At 37.5% G+C, this 12333-nt stretch overlaps 1 long non-coding RNA gene and 1 pseudogene across 3 annotated transcripts; one reads left to right on the top strand and one right to left on the bottom strand.

The window, feature by feature from the left end:
• Positions 1–1307, top strand: LOC145491513 (melanocyte-stimulating hormone receptor-like; annotated as a pseudogene).
• A 2318-nt stretch (positions 1308–3625) lies between these two features.
• Positions 3626–10368, bottom strand: LOC145501129 (uncharacterized). Of its 3 annotated transcripts, none has more exons than XR_014051184.1 (2): positions 8351–10368; positions 3626–5855 (listed from the first exon to the last, which is right to left on the bottom strand). It is a non-coding gene; the product is annotated as an uncharacterized LOC145501129 (long non-coding RNA). The 3 variants fall into 3 exon arrangements; XR_014051183.1 differs by having other exon boundaries at positions 3626–8432; positions 8699–10368; XR_014051182.1 differs by having other exon boundaries at positions 3628–5855; positions 8699–10366.
• Positions 10369–12333: the final 1965 nt, after the last annotated feature.

Raw genomic sequence — 12333 nt, 5'->3', positions numbered from 1 at the left:
ATGCCCAACAGCAGCAACACGTCACAAGATGTCGATCTTTTATCATATAACCTTCGCACGGCTCCACCGACACGCGCGGAAATAACATGGAGCATGTTCCTAGGTGTTGTTGGGATAATAGCTCTTGTCACAAACGTCCTCACTATAGCTGCTTTCACCCAAAAGAGGCTCCGACGACCTCCCCACTACTTACTTATCTCACTGGCTTGTGCTGATTTCATGGTTGCATCCATATCAGTACCGATATATATCTGTATCAACCTGGGTGTCGCCAAGGTGACATTGCGATCAAGAGCTGCATTCTGGTTCTTTGATTTCCTATCAGGCATGGCTTCAATATTCACTTTGGCAAGTATCTCACTCGAACGACTATTCGCCATGGGGTGGCCACTTCGTCACAGAATTACCTCACCGCTAACATACGCTGTTTTCATTGCAATACCTTGGATTCTTGCATTGATAGTGGCATCTTTGCCCTTGTTGGACGTGTTCAGGTTATTGCCACACCTTTTCATGTTTCACGTGGTGCTAGCATCGTGTTCCTTTCCAATCGTAGTGACTACCATAGCTTACATATAACGCTTTGGTTTAAGGTGAGAACAAGCCATGCATCTGGACACGAACGAAGCAGAGAAAAAGACAGGCGACTGGCGATCACACTTGTTATCGCTTCTGTCATTTTCCCATTTACCTGGCTGCCTTATCCAATTGTACTAAGCATTATGAATCTCTGTTTAAAGTGTGTTTTTTCTGACATAAAACTGTTTAAGGATCCTACTATGATAAGTAAGTTTATGCACTTAGCTAATTCTTTTATGAATCCTTTTGTGTATATCTTACGAATTCCTGAGTTTCGTGGAGCTATTCGTGATTTAATCTGCTGTTATCGTCTGTTTCGACGCGTTGGCGTTACGCCATTGGTAAACGCGAGGGCAAGGAATGAAGCTACACAAACATCATCTTTTGGTGGTAGCTATGGTAACTATAGTAAATTTATTCTAAGTGTAAATGTAAGTTTAAGCGTAAGTTCAAGTAATATATCAAACACGAAAGACCGTGTTTGACCAGTCCAAACACTGAGAAAAGAGCGTAGCCGTGATTCGGACACTCGCATTTAGAGGTCGTGAAAAATTCGACTATTTATTTTAGTTCAAAATTCCTGATGCAGTTTGATAGCTAACTCTATAAGCCTTAATTTGTCATGGAACAATCTTAGAGAGCCCTCACTAACAGCAACTCTTTCTGAAGCTGCTAGCCACATATATATTCTTTCCTGTTATTTTATAGACAAAAAGATGATAACGTAATCTATTTTTTAATCACTGTCATTAAGAAGAAAACAACTTTTTTCATTGTTCCTTTTTTTCTTTTCTTTTTTTTTTTTTTTTTCTTGTAATTTCTTTGGACCACTCGGAAGTGGATTTTTACTTAAATTTAAAACCGTTGTATTGGGACTTGTTTTTCTCATTTCTTATTAAAACTACCTTAATTCGTCAATCAACTCCGAGAAACTGGGAAGAGAAGATCCAGCATCCAGCTTCCAGACATGAGTCTATATATCTATCATAGATAATTATAACATAGCGCGCGCGCTTGTCCTATCTAATTCCTATTGAGCCATCATGAACGAAATCTCTTTTTACCACAATTGTTACTAATCTCGCAATCTGATCGGCTAATTTGCCGTTGTCGATAAGAGTCCAGACAACGCGGTACGCGTCAATGTGTCACGTAATGCCGTTTTCAGCTCGCGCTCTAAAAAAAACATTTTCTTTGACGTTGATGTTGTGGTAAAAATCAAATCGAAATGTGGTTTAGCGTGGTCTGTAGTGTTATCGACAACGATACGCGTCATCACAGTGGTCAAAATTTGTCCTGGACCCACGAGGCGCAGCCGACATTTTGACACAACATTTTGACTTGATGCATCAGTAGTTTAAAACATAGCGCGCGCACTAGTCCTATCTAATTCCCATTGAGCCATCATGAGCAAAATCTCTTTGTACGCACGGCCGTACGTTTATAAGATGACATGTGCAGTTTCAATTTAGCTGCAAAAGTTCCGTCGAGTTTAGTGCAAGTTCCTTTTGTTTAAGTTTCGGCAAAGTGAAGTTTGTCTACATTTTCATCGAGTATTTTTGACTTTGTCTGCTTACATTTTCATTGTAATTAATTCGAGGAAGCCAAGTTTTTATCAGTGACAATTTTACGAGAAACAAGGTTAAGCGTTTTCGTTCAACCGCTGCTCAACTGATTGTGGCGTGTTAGGATCCTAATGGCCTTTGTTTTTCTTCACCGTACATTGTGAGAAGTTTGTAGTCAGTCAAAAATAAAACATGACTTAGCACCCAAGTTGCTGTCGCCATGTTATGAAAGAATTGGTTCATGCTTGTAGCTGTGCGTATATCGAGTTATGGATGCACTTGGAAAGTTTGAAGAGCACTCAAGAAGCTAGAGTTGCTCTCGGCTGTCGCCTCGAGCAACTCTTACGCTTCTTTCGCGCTCTCCAAACTTCCCGCGTGTATCCGTAACTCGATATACGCACACTAAGCATGAACCAGTTCTTAAAAAAACAACAGTTATTTGAATGGCTGAATGGAAGATAGAACCGCGGTTCATCTATTTGCAAGTCAACACGCACCCGCTGATGAGAGAGTGTCAAAAAGTTGTCCTTGATAATAAAAGACGTGACAAATACAAGGATGCCGGATTTGTTACCCTACACATCAGTGTTATTTCAGGACATTCAGGACATTTCTGGCAGTTATCTAAAAATAAATTGAGAAGGATCGCCTTGTGAATAAGGTTTATATGCACTGGAAAAGTTGAAAATTTACAGAGTATGTAAATAACATGTAATTAACATGTAAATAATCAAAAAAAGACTGTAAAGAATAATTTACATGATTTTTCCCCTTTTACATGTTTTGGAGGTTTCATGTAAATAACATGTAAATATTTTAAGTGAAACATGTAAATGATGAAGAAAACACTGTAAATGTTTCAAAGCAAAGGGCTAAGATCATGTAAATAACATGTAAACTGTTCGTGCAAATACTGTAAATAGCCTGTAAATTTCTTGTGATTCAACCTGGAAACCCGTAAATAACATGTAAATTTAATGCAGGGAGGGTGCCATAATACTGTAAATAACATGTAAATAAAAAAGGGGAGGCTGTAAACAACATGGAAAATGAAAACAGGAGCCTGTAAATAACATGTAAATCGAAGAAGGGAGCCTGTAAATAACATGTAAATCGAAAAAGGGAGCCTGTAAATAACGTGTAAATCAAAAAAGGCAGTCTGTAAATAACATGGAAATCAAAAAAGGAGCCCATAAAGAACATGTAAATCGAAAAAGGGAGCCTGTAAATAACATGTAAATCAAAAAAGGGAGCCTGTAAATAACATGTAAATCGAAAAAGGCAGCCTGTAAATAACATGTAAATCGAAGAAGGGAGCCTGTAAATAACATGTAAATGGAAAAAGGGAGCCTGTAAATAACATGTAAATGGAAAAAGGGAGCCTGTAAATAACATGTAAATGGTAAAAGGGAGCCTGTAAATAACATGGAAATCGAAAAAGAGAGCCTGTAAATAACATGTAAATGGTAAAAGGGAGCCTGTAAATAACATGGAAATCGAAAAAGGGAGCCTGTAAATAGCATGTAAATGGAAAAAGGGAGCCTGTAAATAACATGGAAATCGAAAAAGGGAACCTGTAAATAACATGTAAACTGAAAAGGGGAGCCTGTAAATAACCTGTAAATTGAAAAAGGGAGCCTGCAAATAACCTGTAAATTGAAAAAGGGAGCCTGGAAATAACCTGGAAATGGAAAAAGGGAGCCTGTAAATAACATGAAAATCGAAAAAGGGAGGCAGAAACCCTGTGCAATAAATGATGTGTAAATAATCACTTGAGGAAAAATGCATGGAATGTACTGTTTTATTGTAATCAAATCTGTTGACCTTAATTATAATAGTAGAAAATATGCAAATTTATACAGAATCAGAAATTTATTGCAATCAGAGAAAACTCAGTAAAATTCAAATAGTTTTTATATGCCATGAATAAGGTTTACAGTGTATACATTGCAACAAATAAAACATGTTTTCTTTTCTATCTATTCATAACAAGAGACTTAAATGTAATTTTGTGCATGGCCAAAATATTTTAAAATACCATGACTGAGCTCCTTTAACAGAATTCAAGCACTTTTCAAGAAGACTACTAAAATTCAAGACCTTTTCAAGATTGTGGGAAACCATGTCATATTCAACTCTATTTAATTCATAAATAATAAAATGATTAAGAACTATACTGTTGTCAGCTACAACTAGTAAAAATTTTGCAATTTAGGTGTATTACTAAATTAAAATTGTTTGCGAATGGATACCTCTCTTAAATATATACTAAATCCACAAAGTCAAATGTAACGTAATAATACCTTTGTCATAAAATGAATGAATAAACTGTTTTTTCTTACTAAGTAATTAATGTAGGATTAAATTAGCCTTAACAATGAAAAATGGGGGAGGCACGATGGCCTCGTAGTTACATGTAGTGCGCTCAACTCCTGATCGAGCGATCCGGGTTCAAGCTCTAGGCGGGTACATTCTGTTGTGTTGTTGGGCAACACACTTTACTCTCAGTGTCTCTCCACCCAGGTGTATAAGTGGGTAGCAGCGAATTTAATGGTTGGGTAACCCTGCAATGGACTGGCATCTCATCCAGGGGGAGTAGAAATAGTCCTAGTCGCTTCCTGCTACAGAAAGCGGGATAAGCTCCAGCCTGTTGGGCCACGTGGCTCGTATGCAGACTTTACCTTTACCTTATTATGAAAATTACTGCAATGTAAGTGTGAAGTATTGATCAACTTTTTTCATAGAGTGAATTGTTCTTCTGTTTGAAATAACAGAAAATAGGGAGAAAAAACATTTACCACAAGATAGAGATTGACATTTTAAATTCATCATAAAAACATTCATGGCAAAGGAATACTACATTGCATAACATAAAACAAGGCTTCTGACACCTTTTAGGCTATGTTTTCAAAGTCACAGTTTCCTTCTTTTTCCAAAACTGTACGGAATCCAAACAGTACAAACATTTTGGACCCCTGACAAAACATTCACTGTAAACAATATTCAAAATTTTACTTTTTCTTTTTGTGATAAAAAACTGTACTGTAAAAAAAAAATTCATAGGGGCCTGTTGAAATTGAAAGGCCTATCTAGTACCATAGTTCCCATAACACATCATGGTACTACATGTATGTAAACATAGCCTTTTCTTTTTATGATGAAATCTTATAGCTGTTGTATTGAACAATAAGTATCAACCTAGTAATCTAAGATATTTCAATTTGATGCTAATTCACTAACACAGGTACAGTGTAAGTGATACTTCAAAGCATTAAAAAATAATGTTTAAAGTGGTTGAATTTATGCCAGAAAGCTGCCAGAGTATATCAAAGTGTTGAAGGTCACCATGTTAGACTGTAATGCACCAGGGACCCATTTCTCGAAGGTCCCAAAAGGTTTTCGCACCCAGAAAGCCATACCAAAATCTGAAATCTTATGCTTACAGAGCTGTTTTAATTGCTTATTCTCAATATGAACAGAGGTTTCCTTCACACAAGAAGTTTCAGGCATATACAGCTCTTAGTTTTTAGACACAGCTCAATTAAAGATGGCTTTGTGGGCCCGAAAAGTTTCCAGGGCCTTCAAGAAATGAGCCTTGGACCCCTTATAGAGTCATAAGTACTGTAGACTTCTCAGTGGCTGATTTTTTCCTGATCAAGCATCAATGCCAAGGAGTATGCATGTATTGACCACTCTCAATTTTACTTCATCCTACAAGTAACATAAAACATTTCGTTAAATAAGATAAGTTATGTCTGAGTATGAATCAGCAAATTCTGTGTATGATATCAATCACTGAATTTTACATTGGAGTTATTATTTTGTTTCTTGTCATTCCAATTTATACTGTGACCTTTGAAATCAGACTGTAGCCGGTCATGTTGACTGGCCAAAATAATTTTAGCTCAGTCACGTCTCGTTTCTGACCGGTCAGGATATTTATGCAAAAATCAAGTACATGTAATGTGAGCCAAATTAAACCCACAAATATAGTTTATTTGTTCCAGTCACTGCTAGACCGTTTAAAAATTGGCTTAATATTAACCCCAATCACTCGAATGGCATTCCTATCGATCTTGAACGCATGATAAACAGCAAGCGAATGGTCTTTAGCCGTTCGAACAGATACATGTATGCATTGGTGTATGTTTTCATTAGAGGTCATAATAAAAAAGAGATTAAAAACTCTCAGATTTACAGTTGGGGATTTGATTGTTTATTCAAGAATGAACAACGTGACCGTCTCAACATGACATGACTGGTCAACATGACTGGCGAGTGAAGTTTTTGGCCAGTCAAGTGACCATTCTGGCCAGACATTGCCCGTTGACCGGCCATTATTTTGAGCCCTGAATATTCATCAATCAAACAGATCTTAATCTACATCTGTAGCTACTGTGTGACAAAAACTTTGCATCTCTGATTGGAAGGCACTGAATGTCAGAGGATGAAGAAGAACTAAACTCAAAATGTGTGGCAGTAAATATTCAATGTTCACTATCTTCTACATTGTAATATTCATGCACAATAAATCAAACTCCTATCAAACAATGTTTAAATAATAAGTCAAGTTATTTGCAGGCACAATTTGATTGTTTCTTACATGTACTTATGCTCTATTGGTGGACAAAGGTACAGCTGATGTCATAAATGTTTGTTTTTGTTTCTTTGTTATGTATTACGAAGCAGATAGATTCTACGTTGTCGTGCATCTGTTCAGTAATAGATCGCAGAAGACATCAAAATGTGGTAAGAACATCAGTGACACACGCCTGAAAAATTCACAGATTCTGACACACTCTGGTAATGGCTTATGTGAATATTTTTTGTTTTTACCACATTTTGGTGTTATCTGTGATCTACTCAGGGCAGGAAAAAACCAGATCTGATTTACTCAGCCAAGTAAATTTTGCTCTTGGGCAAGTGAAAATAGAAGTTCAGTGGCCCAGTGGGCAAGTGAAATTACAATGTAACCTCAGTAGTCTTGTGAGTCTGACTAAAAATGCCAGCTTGATAAATGATAATTTCCAGTCATTCCATTTCAAAACTTAAGACCTAAAGATTAGTTAATTATTAGGTTGAAAGCAAGAATTAGTTAGGAATCCGAGCGTACTTCATTCGCATTTGTCCTCTGATTTCCTTACTGGCCACCACACTGGCAACTAATATTTAAATGGGGGCAAGCGAAAACTGAAATTAACTGGCCCACTGGGCAAGTGACTTACAATTTTTTTTCCTGCCCTGCTACAGATGAATGAACAGATGCATGACACATGAAACCTGCATGTATTTGGTAAGAGCCCAATTTCATACAAGTAAAATGTACAGCTGTAACAGGTCTCTAAAATGCTGTCTGGTCATCCCAGGGTAAGGCAATCGATTGAAATTGATCCATAAATTGATATAAATCAATAAATTGAAATTAATGTAAGTGTTATCAGTGCTATCAATCAACTGAAAGAAATTCATACTCACATGCTAGAGAAGTTTCAAGTTATCAATTTGATTTTACCAAATTTATCAGTCATTAGAGAATCACTTGAAAGTTGGCCTCTCTTTGTTAGTTCACATAAACTGTAGAAAAATTGTGTCCCTCAACACAATGTTTGATTGTAACTTTTTTATGTAGATTTCAAAGGCACTACCAAAGACCCCTAAAACATAGTCCCCGATACATGTATGCCAGCAAAATATTCTGTTTACAAGATACAATGTTATGTTTTTATGCAATTGTATTCATGATTTCATATTTCACTTTATATCTTTTGGTCATTTCTTTCTTATTAAATGTTGCTTAAAAGATAAGCTAGTATCAGCAAAATTGATAATGCTTATTGAAAATTTGATCACAATCGATTACTCATGACGAATCCTTTTATTGATTTCTGATATCATTGACTAATTCCTATTGATTGTTATGAGATAATCGATTGACTATACTATGTCGTCCAAGACAAGTAGATTTTCCTGCCTGAGCAAGTTACTCTTCCTTTTTTTTTCAAGTCCTGTGTAGTTTTCATGACAGTTTGAGGTACATGTATACCTCTTTATAAAGTATCGTAGTGTTTTTTTTGTGAAAGAAAATTTCACCACATTTAACTTACTATCAGCACCAGTGGGTGCAATGTCCATGTACAGTTGTGTAGCATATTGTAACTTGCATGTAGGTACAACTGTAGACACTTGAGTAACTTCAGAATACTTACACTAGCATAAGAGAAATTTCTCTGCTGAAGATGGCACATTACATTTTAGCTTACTAGCATTCACATCAGAGGGCAACATAACCTTACAAGAGAATGCATCAGAAGGAATCATAAGGTGCATATAAGCCAATAACAAATGTCGCATGCTCTTACTCGGTTATCGAGAACAGATAAGAACAGATAATAAAGCTCTTTATGCACAGCAGGTAAACATCAACAAAGTCGATTCCACAAGCAATGTAACTTCTCCTTGATAATGACACATTCACAACCAAAGACAAAACGAAATGTATACGTATCTTGACGTTACTTTACTCTACTCGTTCAATTTATGCAAAACTTGCTTACCTGTTGTTGTTGTTGCCTGTAATCGCTATCTTCAGCTTCTGGGTAACGGAAAACTTTGCCTTGAAACCGTGCACGATGACGAAGCGAAGGTAGAGTGGATTTTGGCCCGCTGAAACAGAGCTCGAGTTCGATGCAAGTTCCAACGAACTGCCGAACATGGCGGGAGAACCGAGAGGACCTGGTACCTAACATGAAGACCGCTGATTCCTGTTTGTTGGAGATCGGGCACTCACAAGGCTGGTACGCTCTTATAAAGGGACTGGGATATCAGTGACGGCAATGAAAGCACAGAACGGTAGAAATCACAAAAAAAAAACCAAAGCAAAACAAAAAAACAAAATGTCATCTTGGGTACCGAAAAAAAGTCAGCTATCATTTTCGGAAAGGCGATAAGTCCTAACGTTTTCGGGAAATGGACAAAAAAGCCCTAATAAGTACGAGATACACAAGCTCCTCTAGAATAACCGAACAGATATATATATTTTTTGCGCTACCTAAAATTAACCTACAGAGCTTTGAAAGTACACCAGATAACCTAAAACAGCGTTTCAAAGCATTCGAGAGAAAACGGTGGTTGGGCCGGCCGTGTCCCTTATGGTTCCCTGCCTAACCTAACTCGCGTCAGTTCAAACTCGGTCACCGGGGCTCTTTCCGTCTTGAACTCACACAACACGTGACGCTTTCATGGTCCTTCATGAATAAATACGTACGTGTCCGAGAATTAATTTTTCCCTTTTCTAGAGGCGTAAGCTTGGGACGCCTGCATGTGCAGTAACAATTCTAGTTTTATTTTGTCGTTGTGGATGCGCGGAAAGTTCACAAGAAGACAGCTTCGTGCGGTGTCGATCAATGCAGCGATTTAGTTTGGTGCATACCCTCTAACCCAACTTCAATTTAAAGCACACTATAGCACACGCTTGGATTTTAGAGAAGTTCAAATGCTTCAACGTAAAAGGCACCTTAACGGAGGCTTCACGGTAGGTTTACGGAGCTTTAGGGCGGTGTTACGTTTTAACTTTACGCGCCTTTAAAAGGTCCCATTTATATGTTCTCGGTTACCCGAGACAACCCTTCCTCTCCCCCCCCCCGCCCCCCGCCCCCGTCCCCCAAGTTTAACCTGGCCGGGGTAACTTTTCATTTATTTCTTTGCAAAATCCAACCAACCGTTTACAAGAGGATAGCGAACCTGTCGGTAACTTGGAATTTACATCATTTCAACAGTCTCCGTTGGTTGAACCATTACACCAGAGTTATATTAAATAAGCCCACTTTTCCGTTACATGGTTTTCGCAGGGTTTAGGCAGACCTTCTCTTAAATTTAGATCTTTTTTTTCTAAGAGTCTCCATTTTACATTAACGTGGTTTTAACAGTTTTTCGAAAAGCCCCCATTAGCTCATTTAAATTGTTTTCACAGCCTTTGCAAGGTCCCCCTTTTTAATTTACATGTTTTTAACAGGCTATTTACAGTCCCCCACTGCACCCGTGCAACTTCTAGGTTTTCCATTTACATGGTTTTTACATGTTTCTTACAGGCTCCCTTTCTTTCATTTACATTGTTTTTACATGTTTCTTACAGGCCCCCTTTTTTCATTGACATGGTTTTTACATGTTTCTTACAGGCCCCCTTTTTTCATTGACATGGTTTTTAAATGTTTCTTACAGGCCCCCTTTTTTCATTGACATGGTTTTTACATGTTTCTTACAGGCCCCCTTTTTTCATTGACATGGTTTTTACATGTTTCTTACAGGCCCCCTTTTTTCATTGACATGGTTTTTACATGTTTCTTACAGGCCCCCTTTTTTCATTGACATGGTTTTTACATGTTTCTTACAGGCCCCCTTTTTTCATTTACATGGTTTTTACATGTTTCTTACAGGCCCCCTTTTTTCATTTACATGGTTTTTACATCTTTCTTACAGGCCCCCTTTTTTCATTTACATGGTTTTTACAGGGTTACAAACATAACATTTCCAGACTTTTTACAGCATTCGCTTGAATTATTTACATGTTTCTTACATGGTTTAGCAAAGCAATTTACATGTTTTTTACAAAGGCAGATACTGTAAAAGTGCGTAAAATATTTTACAGGTTTTTACATGTTCTTCAAATGATCATTGTCGACAAAGACAATGTAAATCACTATTTACAAAACATTTACATGCTTTACTAAAAGCTGTAAATTTCCTGTAAATTTATTTTACAAAACCCTAACATGTAAATTGTAATTTACAAAGAATGTAAATCAATATTTACATGCTGTAAATTAAAATTGACATGTCCATGTAAATTTTCAACTTTTCCAGTGATGGGAGATTAAATCTCTTACTTTTCATCTTCTCTTGTCCGTTGAGAATGTTAATGCTTCTACACTTTATTTACGTTACATAAAGCACCGGGCAGAGAAATAAACGTCATGCACTATAGATTATAGTCGTTGGTTACAACACTGTACAACTACTGTTCATCTTAATCTTACTAGCTCGTTTAAGGATAACAGCATGTTGGTTTTTACTAAGTTACCTTGGAAATCAACCTGAATCGTTCTCGTCTAGCAATGATCGTCGGACTGAATTTCTTGTCCTGCATGTCTAGTTCCCAACTTTGTCTTTCGTCAGTACACCGACCAACAACGTGCAGTTCATAACTAAGCTGCTTGCGATGTAGCACGACATTCATTCACTCGATTACCTTGTGGATTAAACCGCTCAATTCTTTTCGGTCTTCATTTCGGAGATTTCGCCGCCATGTCATATTTCTGCCCTGCCTTACAAGTCAGACTAACAGATGTACCATTAGGTAATGTGTTGGGTGACCTTGTTGCTTATATTTCAATTTGAAGAGCATCTAGCCGGGAAGAAAAGAGAAATTCTCAAACTCAGTATTAATTAATCAAGTTTATTTAAGGGAAATCAGAGCAGTGGCTGTGACTACACATGTACCTCCTTCGTGAGTGTGTTACATAAGGTCTCATATGACTTCACTTAACGTACGTTTTCACTATTTTATTTCTCCGTTTTCTCCTTGGTTTAGCTAAACAGTTAAGGAAGTGTTTTATTTAATAAATCTCCAAACCGGCAGCTGGAAGTTGTCAAAGATACTCCGCTGCGCGTCGTAAGTTCAGCCCTCTTCTCGGTGCTTGGAAAGGTGATGAAATGCCGTCTCTCTTGTTTGACATGGGTTCAAACACGGCAAAGTTCATATTGCCCAAGTAGCGGGAATAAAACATTTTGCGATGTTACGACGGAGTAGTTTAGCTCCATTCTATATTTGAAGTCTTGATTTGCATGAATGGAAGGCTAGGGACTTGAGAGTGGCTTTTAAATCTCTCATTTTGACGAGCTCCGCGAAAGGATCAAGTGAACAAAATCCTGCGTTGTGATTGGCTACCTGTGCAGCCAAGCTGAAAGAAAAGCTCTTGGACAATATCCTGCCATCTTAACCACACGCTTGGTCAATGTCTCATATACATGACTTAACCAGTTGGTTATGCAAGTCTTAAGAATACCCACGGAACACTCACATTCTGCAGTGTTGCAATACTGGCAAGTAACGGATGGCAAAATCGATAAATCATATGACGTGACAGGTAAAATTACTCAGTGGCTTGAAGATATGAATTTTATTTTCTAGTGT

This window comes from Orbicella franksi, chromosome 1 (assembly GCF_964199315.1).
Source record: "Orbicella franksi chromosome 1, jaOrbFran1.1, whole genome shotgun sequence".
Lineage (NCBI taxonomy): Eukaryota > Metazoa > Cnidaria > Anthozoa > Scleractinia > Merulinidae > Orbicella > Orbicella franksi.
The sequence above is the reverse complement of the archived record's forward strand: the minus strand, read 5'-3'. Positions and strand labels throughout refer to the sequence as shown.